The sequence below is a fragment of the Gorilla gorilla genome, chromosome 2 (genome assembly GCF_029281585.2).
Source record: "Gorilla gorilla gorilla isolate KB3781 chromosome 2, NHGRI_mGorGor1-v2.1_pri, whole genome shotgun sequence".
In the NCBI taxonomy this organism is placed as follows: domain Eukaryota; kingdom Metazoa; phylum Chordata; class Mammalia; order Primates; family Hominidae; genus Gorilla; species Gorilla gorilla.
Window position 1 is genome coordinate 72775512 of NC_086017.1, and position 21643 is coordinate 72797154.

Consider the following 21643-nt stretch of genomic DNA (forward strand, 5'->3'; position numbering starts at 1 on the left):
TTTCATGTGTCAGTTGGCTGTATAAATGTCTTCTTTTGAGAAGTGTCTGTTCATATCCTTTACCCACTTTTTGATGGGGTTGTTTAATTTTTTCTTGTAAATTTGTTTAAGTTCTTTGTAGATTCTGGATATTAGCTCTTTGTCAGATGGGTAGATTGCAAAAATTTTCTCCCATTCTGTAGGTTGCCTGTTCACTATGATGGAAGTTTATTTTGCTGTGCAAAAGCTCTTTAGTTTAATTAGATCCCATTTGTCTATTTTGACTTTGTTGCCATTGCTTTTGGTGTTTTAGTCATGAAGTCCTTGCCCATGCCTATGTCCTGAATGGTATTGCCTAGGGTTTCTTCTAGGGCTTTTATGGTTTTAGGTCTAACATTTAAGTCTTTAATCCATTTTGAATTAATTTTTGTATGAGGTGTAAGGAAGGGATCCAGTTTCAGCTTTCTACATATGGCTAGCCAGTTTTCCCAGCACCATTTATTAAATAGGGAATCCTTTCCCCATTTCTTGTTTTTGTCAGGTTTGTGAAAGATCGGATGGTTGTAGATGTGTAGTGTTGATGTGTAGTGTTATTTCTGAGGCTTCTATTCTGTTCCATTGGTCTATATCTCTGTTTTGGTATGAGTACCATGTTGTTTTGGTTACTGCAGCCTTGTAGTATAGTTTGAAGTCAGGTAGCGAGATGCCTCTAGCTTTGTTCCTTTTGCTTAGGATTGCCTTGGCAATGTGGGCTATTTTTTGGTTCCATATGAACTTTAGAGTAGTTTTTTCCAATTCTGTGAAGAAAGTCATTGGTAGCTTGATGGGGATGGCATTGAATCTATAAATTACCTTGGGCAGTATGGCCATTTTCACGATATTGATTCTTCCTATCCATGAGTATGGAATGTCTTCCATTTGTTTGTATCCTCTTTTAATTCATTGAGCAGTTGTTTGTAGTTCTCCTTGAAGAGGTCCTTCACTTCCTTTGTAAGTTGGATTCCTAGGCATTTTATTCTCTTACTGGCAATTGTGAATGGGAGTTCACTCATGATTTGGCTCCCTGTTTGTCTGTTATTTGTGTATAAGAATGCTTGTGATTTTTGCACATTGATTTTGTATCCTGAGACTTTGCTGAAGTTGCTTATCAGCTTAATGAGATTTTGGGCTAAGTGTTTGTTTGTTTTTAAAATCCGAATTATTGTGTGGTTTGACTGTTGGTCAAATTAACTGTATTATAGTCATTTCCACTTCATTTGGGGTTTTATGGAAATAGTCTCATGCTGCAGGATGGATTGACTGCTGTCAGAATATAAAGTTGAAGAGAGAAACTTAAAGGGAAAGAACGACAGGGCTTGAGTTTAAACAGCTTTCATAGTCAAGGGGCTGCGATCTTGCCATCTTGGCCTTGTCTTTGCTCTTTACTCACCACATCAATGATATGGTGGCAAAAGTACTGATTGTGGAGGATGATGAGCCTAGGCAAGTCCCTGCTGTCTCTCAGTAGTCAGGTGACCCAAGGCTATTTGCCTAATCTCTTAGTGACTTAGTGGTTGTATTTCTGAAGATATAGAACCTATAGGATATTGGTAGAATTCACATTTACGGTGGCCATGACCAGTGGATTGTCATGCCTATGGTTTCTGGGCACACAGAGGCACCAAATAGTTATCATTATATATTTACACAATAAATATTTACTTGTTGATATTATCACTCCCCAAGAGTCTGCCTTGGTGAGAGAGCAGTTGGTAACAAGGAACTGGACCTACTCCAGCATGCTTAAGAAATTTATTGCAAATAAAAACACAGACACTGCAGGCAATCTCTCACATATCCACGGGTCAGCAATAAGAGCCTGGCCACATAAGGACTAGAGTTGGAAATTTGGAACTCAAAATCACTCTCTTTGCGCATAAACAACTTCACTGGGCTTCTCTCCATCTCTTGGGGACTGGCTAGTGCTTCTTATGTTCTTACAGCTGCAGCCCACAATTCCACATAACCTCAGGGGATGTCTTTTGGACCTCTCCTCAGGATGGGATGATTGGCTCAGGTTGTTCATATATTCCTTTCTCTTGGGTTAGATGTTCACCCTCATCTAGGTGTCTTTGGTTGAGCTGGGATCATAGAGCACATTGAGCTGCCACTGTCAAAAATCAGTGGGAGAGAACTGATTCCTTGAGAAGGTAGCATGGACAAAGCAAAGAAACCAACTGACGCATCCACAGCATACACCAATGGCCTTCAAATATTTTGGACCCCAACTCCATAAGAAGCACATTTTATGTCACAATCCATCACTTACCACCCACCCCTTCATGAAACAAACAAGTGTTTTTAAAAGCAACACTAAACTGTGATGATTGCTGATATACACTAATTTTTTTATGTTTTATTAAGCATGTGTGTTTTTAATGCTGGCCATAACCAATTTATTTGATTTTACAACTTGCTAAATAAGCTGTAACCCATATTTGGAAAAACACTGACATAGACCAGGAAATAGCCATCTAATTGATCTTGCCCTTCTAATCCATTCTGTAAACTCTTACTAGATTAACCTTCCTTGAAGCCCAGATCCAGTGAAACCATCAGAGTTTCCCCAGTCCCTGTGGAACTGATTAACCCTAAGTGCCTTAGCTCACTGTGACCTCTGTACCCTGGCTTCATCACCCCTTTCCAGCATTATGTCCTTGATGCAAAATCTATACTCCCTTTAACTGAATCTACTATATATTTTCCTGTCTTTGTACCTTTGCTTTCAAGACAGGAACACTCTCCTAGATCTTGCTTCTTCTAAATCTTGCTTCCCTTTCAAGACTCAACTTTGATTATACCTCCTGAATCATCTTCTTTAAGTTTCTCAATCAGATATGGCTTCTGCCTCTTCTGAAACCACTTCCTTTGTAATTCCCTTGAAATAATTCTCATTGTCCAACCAGTATCAGAAATGCATTATAACTGCATAGATACTCGCTTACTGACCCATTTAGGATTGTTGGACTTAGGTGGAGAGAAAACAGGACACCTAGTTAAATTTGAATTTCAGATAAATAATAAATAACTTTTTTAGTATAGGTATAATCCCAAGTGTTGCATGGGATATTCTTATCTGTTATTCAAATTTAACTAGGCATTCTGTAGTTTATCTGGCAACCCTAGCCCCCAAAGGATTGTGATTTCATGAAGTTAGGTACGAACGATGTCTGACTTACCTTTTTATCTGCCATTCAGGAATAAAATTGACCTTCACACCCCTGATAAAAAGTAGATTATCCTTTGATGTTCTTACTGTTTCCCTGACTGATATTAGAACTTTCTCATGTATTGATTCAAACAAGCTTTTAAACTTGTCACCAAATTACCCCAACAGCAGAAAAGATATTGTAATACTTCTGGTTGGAGTTGTATGATGGTGAGGAATGATTCATTTATCTCAAGCATGAGGCTCAGCTGAAGTCTGTATTTCACCTTAAACACACCACACACACACACACACACACACACTCTCTCTCTCATTCTCTCACACACACACACACAGTCTATAATAGCCCTGTTTTTAATTAAAAAGTGTCTTAAATTGCTCACCAAGGAATAAAACTTGATGCTCAAAAAAAAAAAAAAAAGGAAAAAAATTAAAAGGGCCCTTTTTGCTCTGCAACTTTGTATAACTGCAGCACACTATTGCTCATCTCTGGAGAGATCCCAGTAGAAGAAGTACCAGGTAAGCTGGTTTGTGTCATAGTTCAGTGATGGAACAGCCTCGGGGTAGCTCAGGCAAAAGATGGGGCCAGGGGTAGTCCCAGTCACAGCATTGTGTCTCTGGGTAAGTAAAGCCAGTGCATTGGTTTTCAAACCCAGTTCATCAGGAGACTTGCCTGTACAATTAACAAATGCCTTCAGCAATTCTTCCCATTTGGCAAGTTAGAGGCACAGCTAAAGGGCACAGGCTTTGTAATCAGGGCTGGATCCCTTTCTTGACTCTGCTGTTTACTGGATAGCTGGGTGGTTATGCCTCTTTAATTCTGATTTACCATTCTGAACCTCAATTTTCAGTAAAAGGGTTATGAGAATAGTTAGAAGAATTTTTTTGTTTGTTTTTTTTCTGTTTGTTTGTTTGTTTTTTGCAAAAAAAGCTACTACTGAGAGATGCTCAGACCCCCACAGGCTTTCTGTGATTCTGTTTATTCTAGGACAGAAGTTCTCAAAATGTGGCACCCCAACCAGGGTTATCAGCATCACCTGGGAACCAAATAGAGATGCAAATTCTTGAGCCACATCCCAGGCCTACTTTTAGAAACTCTGGAGGCGGGCTCACCTTAGTCCTACAAGCACTCCTGGTGATTTCAATGCACTCATCTTTGAGAACCACTGTTCTGGGGTGTTCTGATTTAGGTGATTTTAATTCAAATTATCACTTGTAAATTATTGCTATTTCTACATCTTTGAGGGATCGATTGAATGGACAAAGCTAAGTCAAGATTTTAAAATAAAAGGACATCTTTTTGATTGTAAGCAACTATCTGAATTCAAATGTCTTTACCTACTGGAACAAGGGAGTAGGATATTTAAAATAGTCTGCTAGGAAACAGCCCTTTGAGTCATTTATTCATATATTCATTTATTCAAATACTTGTATCCAGGGTGATCCAGGAACTGTGCTGGATGCTGGGCAACAGTTGGGAAAAATGAGAATCGAAGAGCAAAATAAAGCTGGTCATGGTCCCTGTCCTCAAGGAACAGACGGCCTAGTGGGGAAGAGAGACGTTTATCAAAAATCCACAGCCATATACAAACTTTCAACCAAGATGAGCTAAGGAGAGACAAAGTATGAAGAGTGGCTGTAACAGAGGGTGAAACCCATAAAGGGAGGATCTCACTGTCATTTCCCTGAGGATGTGTCACTTGAGTGAGCTGTGAAGGATAAACAGGAACTAGGTTCCTGCAAGAAAGGAAAGAAGGTCATAATATAGAGAGGCACTAACTGCTGCTAAACCCCATAAGAGCAGTGAGTGTGGATGGAGAGAAAGAAGCAGGGGATGGATGGATTGAAATCCAAATTACCTGGCAAGCTGTGGCCAGACCATATTAGCGATAAAGGCCAAGATTAGATGCTGTGCCTTATCCTCAAGAGCAGTGGGAAACACTTTTGTTTGTTCACACTTAAACCCACAGATTGAGTACTTACTGTGTGAGAGCCCTGTGTCTCTTCTCTGTGTCTCAACTGGGGTTGCTTTTGCCCCACTCCCCGCAGGGGATGTTTGGCAACCTTTGGGGATACTTTTTGGTTGTAACATATTGGGGTGAGAGTGAATTGACATCTACTGGGTAGAGTCCCAAATGCTGTTAAATATCCTACAGTGAAGGCTGGGTGTGGTGGCTCATGCCTCTAATCCCAGCATTTTGGGAGGCTGAGGTGGGAGGATTGCTTGAGGCTGGTCAACATAGTGAGACCTTGTCTCTATAAAAAATTAAAAAATTAGCCTGGTGTAGTGGCACATGCCTGTAGTACTAGCTACTCAGGAGGCTTAGGTGGTAGGATTACTTGAGCATAGGAGGGTCAAGGCTGCAGTGAGCTGTGATCATGCCACTGTACTCCAGCCTTGCTGACAGAGTGAGACTCTGTCTTAAACAAATATATGTATATGTATATGCAATGCACAACACAGTCATTCACAACAAAAAATTATCCAGCCTTGATATGGTTTGGCTCTGTCTCCCTACCCAAATCTCATCTTGAATTGTACTCCCCACTTGTCGAGGGAGGGTCCTGGTGAGAGGTGATTGGATCATGGAGGTGGTTCTCTCATGCTGTTCTTGTAATAGTAAGGGAGTTCTCACGAAATCTCATGGTTTAAATGTGGCACTTTCCCCTGCACTCAATCCTTCTCCTGCGCCATGTAAGACGTGCCTTACTTCCCCTTTGCCTTCTGCCACGACTGTAAGTTTCATGGGGCCTCTCCAGCCATATGGAACTGTGAGTCAATTAAACCTCTTTTGTCTATAAATTACCCAGTCTCAGGTAGTATCTTTACAGGAGTGTGAAAACGGGCTAATGTAGGCCCCAAATGTCCATATGCTAAGGCTGAGAAACCCTGGGCTAGGTGAAGAAAATATATGTGTGTCTATTTTTTGAAGACCCCACCCAAGAAAAAAATTCCCCCAAAGAGAAAACCATTGTGCTATTAAAAAAGCAAAACTTACTGAATCAGTGTTGTTTTTCTTTTTCTAAAAGACAGGCAAATTCTGGCTAACAAAGAATTTGGCCTTAATAAAACACACACACACACACACACACACACACACACAAATACACACAGAGTGGCTCTAACATTCAAGTCTACATTTTCCGATTCTATAACTGATAGGGGGGAATTCAACACAGATCTGATAAAGTATGTATGATGGTTAATATTAAGTGTCAACTTGATTGGATTGAAGGATGCAAAGTATTGTTCCTGGGTGTGTCTGTGAGGGTGTTGCCAAAGAAGATTAACATTTGTGTCGGTGGGCTGGGAAAGGCAGACCCATGCTCAAATCTGGATGGGCACGATCTGATCAGCTGCCATCGTGGCTAGGATAAAAGCAGGCAGAGGAATGTGGAAGAACTAGACTGGCTAAGTCTTCTGGCCTTTATCATTTTCCCATGCTGGATGCTTCCTGTCTTTGAACATCGGATTCCAAGTTCTTCAGCTTTTGGATTCTTGGACTTACATCAGTGATTTGCCAAGGGCTCTCAGACCTTTGGCCACAGATGAAGGCTGCACTAGTGCCTTCCCTACTTTTGCGGTTTTGGGACTAGGACTGGCTTCCTGGCTCCTCAGCTTACAGATGGCCTATTGTGGGACTTCACCTAGTGATCATGTGAATCAATTCTCCTAAAAAACTCCTCCTCAAATATACATCTATCCTATTAGTTCTATCCTTCTAGAGAACCCTGACCAATACAGTGTGTGACCCTGCTTCTGCAGGGAATTTGTTCCCTGAAAACCTATGCACACAAATAAAAAGAATATGCTGGAGTTTGAGAGAAACAAAGAAAAAGCCCTTATGCATTTCCCTTATAGAAGAATTGCAGTTAGAAATAGTGATAGAAGTAGTGTAGTAACTATTTTCTGGCAGGAAAAGACAGGAGGATGGGGGATGGATTTGGAACATATTTGCATATTTCTTCTTACCAAGGCAGAGAGCAAGAGACAGCACCATGCGCCACAGAAGGGCTTTGCTGAGGTTGAGACGGAGACAGTCACCCTGAATTCTTCAGTTTGTGTTAGGTGGAGATATTCAAATGCATAGTGACCAAGGAGGTCTCTATGCCATTCTGTTTTGTTTTAGTTCATTTGGCAGCTTGTTTCCTCACTGTGTTTACCCTCCCTTCCCTCTGATCACTGAGTGGACTCACCCACACATAATGGCCTTTGACCACACCATAAAGATACGCCAGCTTCCTCAGAACCTGGGAACAAACCCTCCAAAGAGCAAAGAGATTAAAGCACTAGAAGGAAGAGGTCATGGCAACCACCCACAGCAAGGATTTTTAAAGGCCCCCAGATGCACGTCTGCTTTTAGATTTTAGCATCTGTACAAGTTACTCATGCTAATATTTTGGCAGCTGCTGTTGCCTCTGCTGCTTGCACAGTTGAAGCTGCAAGAAAGTGGCTCAGATATTGGACCACAATTATTTCTTTTTCTTTTTTCCTTCCTTCTTTCCCCTTCCTTCCTTCCTTCCTTCCTTCCTTTCCTTCCCGCTCCCTCCCTCTCTCTTCCTTCCTTCCTTCCATCCTTCTTTCCTTCCTTCCTTCCTTCCTTCCTTCCTTCCTTCCTTCCTTCCTTCCTTCCTTCCTTCCTTCTTTTTTTCTTTTGCAGACAGCATTCTGGAGTGAGCCACAAAATAAATGCAATGGGAGTTCAAGAGTTCTTGGGTAAGAGAGATCCTGAAATGATCAAGGACATCTTCTTGGAGGAGGGGAATTTTTCACATCTTAGTATCAGATGAAATCTGGATTGGCCTTTGCTGTTCCCCTTTGACAATTAAGCACCCAGATTGCAAGAGAGAGGCTGTATTGTTTTTGTCAATGTACTCCTTCATTGCTTTGTGGAGAGTTTATTTTCCCAACCTCCATTTGGAAAGAAGACTCTAAAGAAGACCTTCTTTAGAGTATCCCCAGGGTCAGACACTTTAATTTCATCTTGAATATCGTGCTGCCGCTTAGTTTTAATGGGGAACACCCTCCATCCTTGGCTGTTTGTTTATTTGTTTAGGAGCTTGAAAAATATTTAGTCTATCAGGGATCAGAAATTCCAAAGAGAAACAATAACTTCCCCAAGTTCCTCTTTCTGAATGATATCTTTCCTTCTTCCTTTAACAAACTCCACAACCCCAACCCTTTTCAACTTCTAATGTATGTCATGGTTAAGAGTGAAGATTGTCTGTGCCTCAGTTTCTTCAACTCCAAAATTGAAATAATACTCCATAATGGCTGCCTACTTCATAAAGCACTTCAAAATGGGGGCCTATGTGATAAAGGTATTATGTAGCAGTGTGCAGAACCATGTATGTAAAGCCTTTAGAATAGTATTAAGCGCATAGTAGGGGGCTGGCACATGATAGCTATTATTTTATTAATACACAGAGACTTAAGGTAAAACCTGAACTAAACATGTCCGTTCTGGTGGCTACCACAGCTTTTCCTAAGGTAAACCAGCCCTCCTCTGCCCCTGATGGCTGTGGTGAGTTCTATAATGTGTGTTTTGTCTCTACCACACCCCCTACAAGCCCCCCAATACACACACACACAATACCTAGAAGTGTATGGATCAGGGATGAGCATCTGACCCAGGGGCAGCTGGTCCCCTGGGCAGCTCTGACGGACAGGGACTGGCCAACAAACCCACAAACAAATAAACAAGCCTCTGTCCAAGTAAAGATGAGCTCAGGAAGTCAGACTGTAGCTCCAGGGCTTTGAATTGGAAAGTATGAAGTCAGACAGGCTGCTAAGAGTCCCAGGTGAAGTGGAAAGGTACTATTAAGAGGAGCTGGAGTCATGGGGTCCATAAGTATGTAGGAGAAGCTATGAGCACTGTATGCAGAAGTTGTGAGAAGCAGAAACCATGAGCAACAAGCTATGAGGTAGAGAAAAACATAGATTAGTGGGCAGGGAAGCTGGTTGGCAGTGAGAGGAGAAGCACAAATATACAAAGAAGGAACAAAGAGTACCCAGGTCCCCTTTTGGGTGGAGCATTGGTGGGAATAACTGCCAAGCCCACTGCCAAGGTCTCTTGTGTCATTTTGGCTTCTGCGCTTGACTCTCTGATGCCCATCCATACTTAGGTTTCTGTTCTGTGATCCCTGTTTCCCTGAATAACCATAAACTTTCCTGTCTTAATTTGAGTATCTTCCTTGTGGACAAAAAGCTAAAGTAAAGCGAGCACCAAATATAAACGTAGTTTTGCATGCACTATTCTTTCCTTTATTCTTCGTTCATTTCTTCTTTGTTGCCTCTATTTTCCAAACGATGGGCCTTGTAAGAACAATGAGCCTTGTAAGCACAATGTCGTGACTTGCACAAAGAACTCGCTTTGTGCGAGGTATGACAGTAACTGTGAAGGTTCTTAGAATCCCGATACGCAGGGTCTTAAAAAAAATAGGCACTTATTATTCAATGCTTTAGAGGAGGCAGAGATATATTTTAGAAGCAAGCAACTGCCATGTTTTGTTTGTACCTTTATAATTTACAGATGTCACAGTTTAGCTTTTGAGCAATATTTCTGAGTTTCTGACAATTGACAGTTTCTTTCTCTTGATTTTTAGTAGGAGAGAGAGCTTGGGCTCTGGAGTTCAGGAGACCAGAGCTGAAATCCTGACTTCTCCAAATCACTTAAACACTTTGAACTTGATACTTCCAGGGAAGAATGCCATGAGAATTAAATTAACAAAATTAAATATCCTACCAGGTAGTTAACATTTAATATATACAAAATCTGTCCTCTCTTTCTTATAGAACATTTTGGGTTGCAAGCAATAGAAAGCAATTCCAGGCTGGCGAGGCAGGAGGATTGCTTGAGCCCAAGAGTTTGAGATCAGTGTATGCAACGTGGTGAGACCCCATCTCTACAAAAAATATAAAAATTAACCAGGCATGGTGGTATGCACCTATGGTCTCAGCTACTCAGGAAGCTGAGGCAGGAGAACTGCTTGAGCTTGGGAGGTCAAGTCTGCAGTGAACTGTGGTCACACCAATGCACTCCAGCCTGGGCAACAGAGTGAGACCCTGTCTCAAAAATATAAAAATTAGAAAGAAAGAGAGAAGGAAATAAGAAAGAAAGAAAGAAAGAAAGAAAGAAACAAAGAAAGAAAGAAACAAAGAAAGAAAGAAAGAAAGAAACAAAGAAACAAAGAAAAGCAAGCAATTCCAGTGATCTTAAACACAGTGGGAAATACATTGTACAGGTACAGGGACAAATTCTAGGACTCAAAGGAAGAAATGCAACCAGGTTTATGAGGGATTTGAACTGCTGAAAACCCAACAAGAGCATGGGTAGTATTTTCTTAACTTAATGTTTATAATACTTAAACATAATTATAAAAACCCCGGCCCTGGACCCTGCAGCCACTGAGATGTTTGTGCCTGAGAAGAACCGCATTGTCATTTATGAACTCCTTTTTAAGGAAGGAGTTGTGGTGGACAAGAAGGATGTCCAGATGCCTAAGCACCTGGAGCTGGCAGACAAGAATGTGCCCAACCTTTGTGTCATGAAGGCCATGCAGTCTCTCAAGTCCTGAGGCTACAACACAGAACATTTTGCCTGGAGGCATTTCTAGTGGTACCTTACCAATGAGAGTATCCAGTATCTCTGTGATTACCTTCATCTGCCCCTGAAGACTGTGCGTGTCACTCTACGCTGCAGCCATCCAGAGACTGGCAGGCCTCGGCCTAAAGGTCTGGAGGGGGAGCGACCTGTAAGACTCACAAGAGGGGAAGCCGACAGCTTCCTGTGCCATAGCATTCCTACAGACGGAGTGCTGTGCCCCCTGGTGCCAATGAGAAAGCCGAGGCTGGGGCTGGGTCAGCAACCAAATTCCAGTTTAGAGGCAGATTTGGTCATGGACGTGGTCAGCTACCTCAGTAAAATCAGAGAGGATTATTTTGCATTGAATAAACTTACAGGCAAAAAAAAAAAATTAAAAAAATTGGAAGCCACTTACAAAGTTCTATCATATAGGAAAATGCACCTTATTTTAAAAGGACACCCTTAAAAATAATGAATTAAGTACCAGCACTTTATTCAGAATAATAACCTACAAGTAAGATACTTCTGGGGTTGCTAACATGAATTAAGTAAAGTGCTTTAAAATGTCAATTAGAAGCACAATAACAAAGCAAATAACAGTTATGTGCTCCGGTAGTGTTGTCTAATTTATGGGATTCTACAGATTTTCTTGTGTACTGAAATAGTTGTACCTACGAAAATCTGGGATGGGATGTCTCTAATATTGCTATTATCATTGAATAATCATTGCCATTAAAAACTTGTTTTACCAACTGTTAATTAAACAAATTAAAAAATGGTGTAAGAAATATGTAAAGCTCCTCTTGGCATGTCTTGTTAATTCTTTTGCTGTCTGCCATTCAGATTTTCCTATTACTCAGCCCCATATCATGTGGAGACTATGTCTACCCAAACACTTCTCAGATTATACCTCATCCATGTTTTGAAGATAACACAGACTAAACAGCAATCTGTTAATCTCAATTCCAGATTTCCAGTAGAACTACCCCAGTTGGTCCTTGGATGAGGCATCCAACCTTGATAATATTAATCAAGATAATGAGGACAAATATACCAGTCATGGCTGCCAATGAACCAATTCTGTTAAAGAGAGACAGAAAAATGGATCTGCAAGGCTGTAGAGTGGTTGAGCATATATTCTAGACTAGGACTACTGGGTTTGATTTCCCGTATCATCATTTATATGTGTAAAGTTAGGTAAATAGCTTATGTTGCAAGTCTCAATTTTCCCATGTATAAAACGGAAAAGAAAAAAAAAGCCTATGTCATAGTTGTTGTGAGGACTGAATAAACTGATTTATGTAAATATCTTAGTATGGTGCCTTGAACCTAAACAGTAAGGGGTGGGAGGTAGACGCAAGAGTGTGTCTGTTATAACTGCATTATAGCACATTTTGGTGACTGAATTTTGATTCCTGAAAAACATGACATTAAAATGCCAAAACTATGAACTCCTTTAAAATACAGAATCTTTTGTGGGGGCTGTCATAATAGGGGATCCCAAGGGCCAATTTGGAATTTTACTGAATTATAATGTGATTTAAGAAAAAAATTTGAGTCAGTTCTCATACGGAAATTACAAATTAAATGAGGTTATTAGTTCCAGAAGAAAGACTTAAACTCTGCTCAAAGTGTTAAATACATCTCAGGTAGAACAGGAGCTTAGTAGCAATGGCAACTCATTTGGTTCTGTAAAGAGAATTTTAAACAGAATTTGTACACACTGTTTGCATTTTGTATGAATTTTTAATCTGAATTTGAGAGTGACATTCTTGCTTTAGATGCAGTAGATTTGAGATTTGACCAAAGCCATTTTGTCCTGTTATCATAACAAACATCTTGCTTTATAAAACATAAGATCCCATTCACCCTGGGGCTGGAGTCAACTCCTTTGTATTATGTTAGGCATTTAGGCAGGGGCTCTAATTCTTTCAAGCCAATTCTTTTCAGGCTGCAATATTTTTTATCTACTGCTCAGGCAGACATAAGCCTTGGGGAAAATTAGGTCCATAAAAGCTGTCTCTGAAAGTCTCATTTTTTTATGGGCTCTTGGATATAAAGAACATGATTGAAATCTGGTGATGTGTGTTTATTGGTAAATATGTATGTATGTCTGTGTGAGTGGAAGGATGAATGGATGAATAGATGGATGAGGGGACAGGTGGATGGATGGGGAGATGGATCATGTAATGAATAGTTATTATTACTATTATTATTTTGGTTATCCAGTATCCAATCATGACAAGGTACCATGACAATTAAAACTTCTTCTCACGTTAGAAGTGTGCCATTGTGTGCATTCCTAGGACCTGGGAAGCAAGTGGAACCAAATTCATTTTCATTTTCTCTAGTTCAGGGGCAGGGACTCGACTTCAGCTTGGCTAATGAGACAGTCTCCTGTTAGAATCTGAATAAGTGTTCCAGGGTGTGGTGGCAACTGGAGGAATGCAGCAGCGGAAGTGACCTGTGAATCTATAAATGAATCTGGTCTGCTGGGAGAATTGCTCTGGTTCCTGAGGCTTGGCCCTCTAGAGGTTGCTCGCTTTTTGCCTGTTTTCTAAGCATATATATATATATATATATATATATATTTTTTTTTTTTTTTTTTTGAGACGGGGTCTCGCTCTGTCGCCCAGGCTGGAGTGCAGTGGCACGATCTCGGCTCACTGCAAGCTCCGCCTCCCGGGTTCACACAATTCTCCTGCCTCAGCCTCCCGAGTAGCTGGGACTACAGGCGCCCGCCACCACGCCCAGCTAATTTTTTGTATATTTAGTAGAGATGGGGTTTCACCATGGTAGCCAGGATGGTCTCGATCTCCTGACCTCGTGATCCGCCCGCCTTGGCCTCCCAAAGAGCTGGGATTACAGGCGTGAGCCACCGCGCTCGGCCTCTAAGCCTATTTCTGCAGACCTCCGGTCCCCTTCATAAACTCTTTTTCGCTTAAGTCAACAAAATTGTTTCTGTTGCAACCCAGAATTCCCACTGATACAGATATTGAGAAGTAACTAAGTTTCAGGCATATTCTAAGTTCCTTATGGGCATTCATTTATTTACTATTCACAAAAATGCTATGAGAAGGTACTTGCATTATTCCTGTTTTACAGAGAAGCATACACAGAAAGCTCACACGGTTGCCTGAGATCGCACAGCTACTAAGAGCAAATCCTGAATTTCAATTCTGGCAGTCTGATGCTAGAGCATACTTAACTCTGCATCTTAACATTTCTGCAATATTGCTTCTGTAAGGATAGTAGAAGGAGAGAAAGAGAGAGAGGCAGTGCAGCAGAGTCTATATAACATGTTATTCAGTGCCTGTTCCTTTTCCTCCTGGCACACAGACTATATATATTTCCCTGCCTCCTTTGCATCTCAGTGTAGACATATGACTGACTTTTGTCTGGTAAAATGTGAGAAGTGGATTTGTGTCATTTCCAGGCCAAAGTAGTTAAGTCATGGGTGTGCCTTCCCTGTGGCTCTATTCTGCCCAGCTGAATGGAGAGGAATCTGAGGATCTAGAGGAAAGAAGAGCCACAAAATGGAAAGTAGAAGGCTGCCTGGCCAGGAGTACTCTTATTGTACTGTGATGGGAGTGAGAAATAACCTTCATTTTGTTATACCACTGCAATGTTAGGGTTACCCCTTAATGCCTCTAACTAAGCCTAAGAGGCTATATTAAGTTGATGGTGAGTAGAGAGAGATGACAGAGCAAAGCAAACTTGGATTCCAATTTAGGGAATTGGAAAAAAAATTTTTTTTAAATAAAAATGGAGTCTTCCTATGTTACCCAGGCCGATCTTGAACTCCTGGGCTCAAACAATCCTCCCACCTCAGCTTCCCAAAGTGCCAGGGTTACAGGCATGAGCCACTGCACCCCACCCCATATACAGAATTTTTAAAGGGACCCAATTTCGGTTGACAAAATAAATAGCACTGAACATCTTTGCTCTCTTTATAGATAACAAAGAGTGAATCTTAATTTAATCATAATTGAAGGGGTATTGAGAGATCATCTAATCATCCTCCTGAGTCTCTGACCCTAAACAAAAATTTTACAAAGATTGTTTTATACATAGCATCCTCATTTTTATGGAACTCAAAGGCAAATGTTCATGTTAACTTAATCAAAGATGTCACTGGCAACCTATATCATGATCCTAAGTATTCTTGCCCTTATTTGATGAATTACCCTGGTAGTTATCTACTTCAGTTTCCCATGTATTTGATGAAATTCTACTTGTACAATTTAGTAAATGCAAAGAAAAAGTTCTTTTATGTAATCCTTCCTATTTTAATAATCCTTTGATAGACAGCATCCATATCCCTTGCTAATTATTTTCCCCATAAGGCAGGGTATTACATTTCTCAGAATATGTTTCACAGGTAGGAAAGCTTTCAAAAACATATAATATTTTGACCTTTAAAGAAAAAAGATTTGTTGTGAAACTAGTTCTTTTTATTACTAGCGTGTCATTCAAAATAAAATAATACGTTTAGACATGTTGCAGCAATTTAGTTGCTATTACTCAAATCTTACCCTCTAATTAGAAGAAGAAATATGAAGCCTCATCAGTGCATAATTTAACAAATTCAATGTCAGGAAATTACCATATTTTATTCTTGTCTAGCACCAAAATTTGTGGGCATGGAGGGAAAATATTCACTTCTAAAAGTGCAAGATATGACTTATAACAAAAGAGAGCTTGAGAGATGATAGTATGGGTTCAGGCTAATCAAAGATTTTGGACAAGTTCCAAAAGGCAGATTTTAAAAATATGACTCGATTTCCAAGTTCCTTCTGCTTTAGGATGAGGTGGAAAAAGAAATTAAGTCATATGGGGAGAAAGAAAACTGTGAAAATCAGGACTTTTTAAAACTCTGATGGAAATTAGTATGGATCAATGGGGATTCCAGGAAGAGGGAATAAGTCAAGGGATTACGACTTTCACCTGCAGGTTGAGAAACACATATCCATGTACATGGCAGAGAGCCCCCTAAACTGGAATCCAACTTTACTTTGCTCTATCATCTCTCTCTACCCGCCAACAACTTATATAGCCTTTCAGGTTGAGTTAGAGGCATTAACGGGTAACCCTAACATTGCAGTGGTATAAAAATATCAAGGTTACTTCTCACTCCCATCACAGCCCAGTAAGAGTACTCCTGACCAGGCAGCCTTCTACTTTCCATTTTGTGGTTCCTTCTTCCTCTAAATGCTCAGTGTCCTCTCCATTCAGCTGGGCAGAATGGAGCCACAGGGAAGGCATACTCATGACTTAACTACTTTGGTCTGAAAATGACACGAATCCACTTCTCACATTTCACCAGAGAGAAGTCAGTCATATGTCTACATCCAGATACAAAGGAGGCAGGGAAATATATGTAGTCTGTGTGCCAGGAGGAAAAGGAACAGGCACTGATGAACATAAACACTAATGAATGGTCAATTACAATATCAAAAAATGTGAGACTTGAAACAGATCTTAGGCAGTCATCTTATCTCATGCCTTCATTTTATAGATGAGGATGTAACAGTTGTCAGAATCAAAATGGAGCCATTAATGTTAAAAAATACTCTTGACATATAGAGCCAGGGAAAGCCATGAAAAGAGGGTTCTCACGCTTGTATGCCTGATAATAACAAGGCTCTATAAAACCCACAACTTTGCACGAAGGCCATTGCAACCTAATACGAAAGAATATTTCTGCGAGGACATTTGCTCACCAACTCCCTGTCCAACCTCAGACTGGCATCACCCTTATTATTGACGTTTGTAGTGAAGTATAATTATTTCAAAACAATTATGTAATCCTCTTCATTTTTTTTTCCTTTAAAAACCTCTGTCTTCCTCTGAATATGCAAATCCTTTACTATGGAACAAGTATTCCCATTGCAATGCTCTATTCCAAGTAAACATCTTTTTCTTTTAGAGAGCTTCTCTCTATTCGTTACTTTGGCTGATAAGAGTATTGAAATTCAGAGAAAATAATTGACTCAAAGTCATCTATCAAGTTATTGCTTGACATAATTGAGAATTCCGGCAGTGAAATCCAACAGAGTTCAGTAACAGCTGGATCCAGGTGCTCAAACATGTCATCAGTAATCTGTATCTATCCATCACCTGGCTCTAGTTTTCTCTGGGTTGCTTTCTTCTCAGGCAGCTCTTCTTATGCAGTGCTAAGGTAATTCCAGTCTTATGTCTTTCCATGTTGGTGGCTCCAGCCAAAAGTGAGCTTCTTTATTCTACCGGTTGCAGTAAAAGTCATTAGCCCAGTGTAGGTCATGGTCTAGTTCTGAGCCAGCCACTGGGTTGGTCCAGATTTTCTTGGTCTAGGTCAGGGTGCCCCATCAATAAGGCAAAGTCGGTCCAGCTTCACTTAAGCCATATGGGACTATAATTGGGAAAGGGTAGTCAACAGAGGAAACTCCAGCCAGTGCAGCCAGAAAGAGAGAAAACAATGTTGATGAATAATGGACAAAAACAATAAACTTCTACTACATACAGCAATGTGTCATAAATCCTTTGTCAGGTTAATAAATAAATTCATTATTTCCTCATGGCATATCATAAAAAGTGATTTTATTTTTTAAAAAGATTTAGATCTACCTTATATAATAAAATAATTTCAAAGTGATCAATAGTAATCATGTTATAAGTAAAAAAGAAATACCATTTTTTCTCCTTTAGAAAAGGGCAGGAACACTAGTTAGTTGACTTTGAATTAATTCTGTAGCGAACTACATTGTAAAAGGATATCAGATCTTATTTTGTTTGGGGATTGTATGGTTATTAAAACAGAGATTGGAATTTAACAGGTGTTCCAGCATCAAAATAGATTTTCTAAGACGGCTTCATGACTCTGTTGTTTGGAATGCTTGAATTTTTTCACTTTAAATAAAGCTAGCAGTTTTGTTTTTAATGGTTTTGTGGTTTTTTCCAAATGACAAGTTAATAAAAAAAATTCAGGGCTTCTATTTGCAACATATTTCTGCAAATAACTCAATATATGGATAGTTCTTATTATCTCTAATAAATCAAAAGCCAAGTTAACTAAATCACCACAGAATTTCCTTTATTGAGGAGTGGGAGTGGATGCAATAGAGACACCCCAATGAGTTCTTTAAAAGTTATGATCAGATAGATCAATGCATGAATCTAGAAGATATGAATTTGATTAAGTAGATCAATGTATGAATCTAGAAGGCATCAATATTTTAGGCTCTAAGAAGCTTGTCCTTTTCATGGCCATTAATTTCCCGCTTTTCTCATGCTTCCTATCTTTATTCTGTTTTGTTAGAGTATAACTTATGCAATATGTGAATAAAAAATAAGTGAAGCCAATCAAAACTGTGTAACTGTTTGTCAACACCATTTAGCTCAGTGAAAAACAACTACATACCTTAAAATTACCAATGATAAGAGCTGCAAGTGTTCAAACTGTTCTTTTTTTTTTTTTAAACACAAAAAGCTTTACCTAATTATTTTGTCTTTCAAAAAAATCAAAATGAGGCCGGGCGTGATGGCTCATGCCTGTAATCCCAGCACTTTGGGAGGCTAAGGTGGGTGGATCATGAGGTCAGGATTTCGAGACCAACCTGGCCAACATAGTGAAACCCCCGTCTCTACTAAAAATACAAAACAGTAGCCGGGCGTGGTGGTTCATGCCTGTAATCCCAGCTACTTGGGAAGCTGAGGGAGGAGAATCACTTGAACTCAGGAGGCGGAGGCTGCAATGAGCTGAGATGGCGTCATTGCACTCCAGCCTGGGCAACAAGAGTAGGACTCCATCTCAAAAAAATAAAATAAAATAAATAAAATATGAAAGCAAAACCTCAACATCTATAACAACATAAACCCTCAGAATGTCTCTAGGCACCCCCAGGTAGTTATAAAATGCAGGTTGGCAAACACTAGTCTTCTCCTTGCTATTTTCTGTGCCACTATGATGATTTTCCACAATTTCTAAAGATGTCTGCTCCCCCACCTCAGGTGATAACCAGTTGAGTAGTTCAATTAGTACTATTGGGGTCGTCATTTCTATACTTTGTTATTATGAGGAAAAATCTCAAGTGTTTGCTTTTTGTGGATTCCTATGTCATGGGTGCTCATATGGCAGAACTGCGAAATGCTAGTCCTTTCTTTTGGGATTGGTCAGGCTTTTTACCTGATTAAGACTTAGTCTCAGCTGGGGGTGGTGGCTCACGCCTGTAATCTCAGCACTTTGGGAGGCCGAGGCAGGTGGATCACTTGAGGTCAGGAGTTCGTGTCCAGCCTGGTCGACATGGTGAAGCCCCACCTCTACTAAGAAATACAAAAATTAGCTGGGCGTGGTGGCGCACTCCTGTAATCCCAGCTACTTGGGAGGCTGAGGTGGAGAATTGCTTGAACCTGGGAGGTGAAGGTTGCAGTAAGCCAATTTGGCACCACTGCACTACTCCAGCCTGGACAACAGAGCGAGACTCCATCTCCAAAAAAAAAAAAAAAAAAAACTAAAAAGACTTAGTCTCTACCTTTAGGAGAGGTGTCATCTTTACGTTTGAAGTGAACTCCATAGCTTATGACTGGGACTGTCTAGACTCAGAGCCCATGACAATTGGCGTAACGATTCTAAGCTTCAGTTTCCTCCTCTGAAAATGGGAGAAGAGTTCTAAACATCCCCTAGAATTGTGGCAAAGGTTATAAAATCAGTTACGTGTGCAAAATAGAACCACTCCCCCCTCAGACCCGCTCTTCGCCCTTTTCAACCTGCAAGACTGACTTATACAGACTATCTCAATGGGCTCCCTCACCCTCTGAATTCTGCTTGTCCAGTGGAAGCACCAGCAGACCTGAAGGTGAGAGGAGCATGAGGTCAGAGTGTTTATTTCTCTAGCTCCCTCCCTTCTGGCCACTTCTAAGGAAGGCTACAGCTCCTCTTAGTTCACTCTCTTCTTCTTTCCAGGTTCTGATGACCATTTCCTTCCTCTTGTTACTCTGGGCTTACTTTACCTTTGTTAATGATATCTTTCTTAATTTCTCCTCAAATTTGAATGTGCCCTCTCTTTCCTGTATACAAAACACGTGTTTCCTAGTACACACAGCACAAAGGCTGCTTAGACTGTTGTATGACAAGCACTTGGATAGCTGTTGGGTAGATTAAATAAAACTATGTGTGTAGAATGATTGGTGTCAAATGGAGTCACTTCATGATAATAATTACATCATTAACAATAAATAAAATACTATGAATAGATTCTCAGTTATTATTTATAAGTCCTCACTATAGCCTAGGCACTAGGCTAGTACTCTGCATTCATAATGTTATTCTTCTCCCTACTCCTACCTACACTCAAATCTACAAGTAGTTACTATTTTTCCCAGTTTACTGACAAGAAAACAGAGACAGAGTTTAAGTCACTGGCCCTAGGACACAAAGCAAGTTTGTTTTTACTCCAAAGCTCATTCTCCTTATCACTTTACTGCCCTCCTGAGAGTTTCTGCTTCTGCTTCCTGATACAGACTTTTCAAACAGTAAGTGATTTTAATAAAAGATTAAAACAAGAGGACAAAATTATCATGAAAACATGATTATTTGACAAACACTTGCTTCAGGTGTTTAGAGAATCTTCAGAGATCTTGTGATCTTACATCGTGAATTTTCTGGACCATATTATACGGTTTCACCAATATAACTTCTCTTATCAGACTTGAATTAAGTATTGATGTGTATGTCATGATACCCCCATAGGAGATGCTCCTACATTTGCACAAAATTGTGTGTGCACAGATGTTCATTGCAGCATTATGTGCTGTTGCAAAAAGAGAAGAAAATTAAATTCCTTTAATAGGTGAAACATTAACTACATTTTGGTATATAGTAGGCATGTTGGTATATTCATCCTATAAAATATTAAAAAATAAAATACATTCGTATGTACTACATGGAAAGTCCTGAAGATATCAGAGAAGGGGAAAATTAAGTTGTATGATAATCGGAATAATGTAATTCTACTTGTTTTTTAAAAAACTGCGTATGTGTGTTAGCAGCAGTGAATCCATATAGGTCTGCAGCAACCTCAATTCTTCACTCCTCAGAAGAAACAATTCGACCGAGGGGTATAAGGCAGAGTGAGAGACTGAGGCAAGTTTTGGAACAGGAGTGAAAATTTATTAAAAAGTTTTAGAGCAGGAATGAAATGAAGCAAAGTATACTTGGAAGAGGGCCAAGCAGGTGACTTGAGAGATCAAGTGTGCTGTTTGACCTTTGACTTGAGGCTTTACATGTTGGCATGCTTCTGGGTGGTTGCAACCCATCTCCCCTGATTGTTCCCTTGGGGTAGGCTGTATACATGTGCGGTGGCCTCCCAGCACTTGGGCGGGGCCACATGTGCAGTGTGTTTACTGAAGTTGTATGCACACTCATTTGAGGTGTTTTTCCCTTACCACTCCAGTGTTCCTAGAGGAAGGCCACACACCACTCACATATACAATTTTGCTTCTTAGTGCGCATGCTCAAGCCCACTCGCCCGACTCCTGAGGTCTTACTGGGAAACTGCTGATCACCAGCTTCAGGTGTTTCTATCTAGAGGGAGACAGCCTTTCCCTGGTGCTAACAGCAACTAATTATTATTTTAAAGAGACAGTTTAACAGCTGTCTGACCATCACCTGATGGTTGCCTGGCATTCCTAGTTGGGGGGAGGGTGGGCACTCTCCTGCCCTGCTCATGTTTTACTAGCTACCTACTGTAACAAGTGTTTATATAAGTAGATAAATAAAGGGATAAAAATCTGAAAGAACATGCCGGATTATTTGTAGTTGATACTGCCTGGGAGAGAAGTTAGATTAAGGAATATGAAAAGAGACATTCAAGTTGTATTCTATATACTTAAC

The 21643-nt window shown here is 40.2% G+C and overlaps 1 pseudogene; it reads left to right on the plus strand.

Annotated features, from left to right (window-relative positions):
- The first annotated feature begins 10600 nt into the window (after nt 1-10600).
- LOC101146017 (small ribosomal subunit protein eS10-like) lies at nt 10601-11112 on the plus strand (annotated as a pseudogene).
- The last annotated feature ends 10531 nt before the right edge of the window (nt 11113-21643 follow it).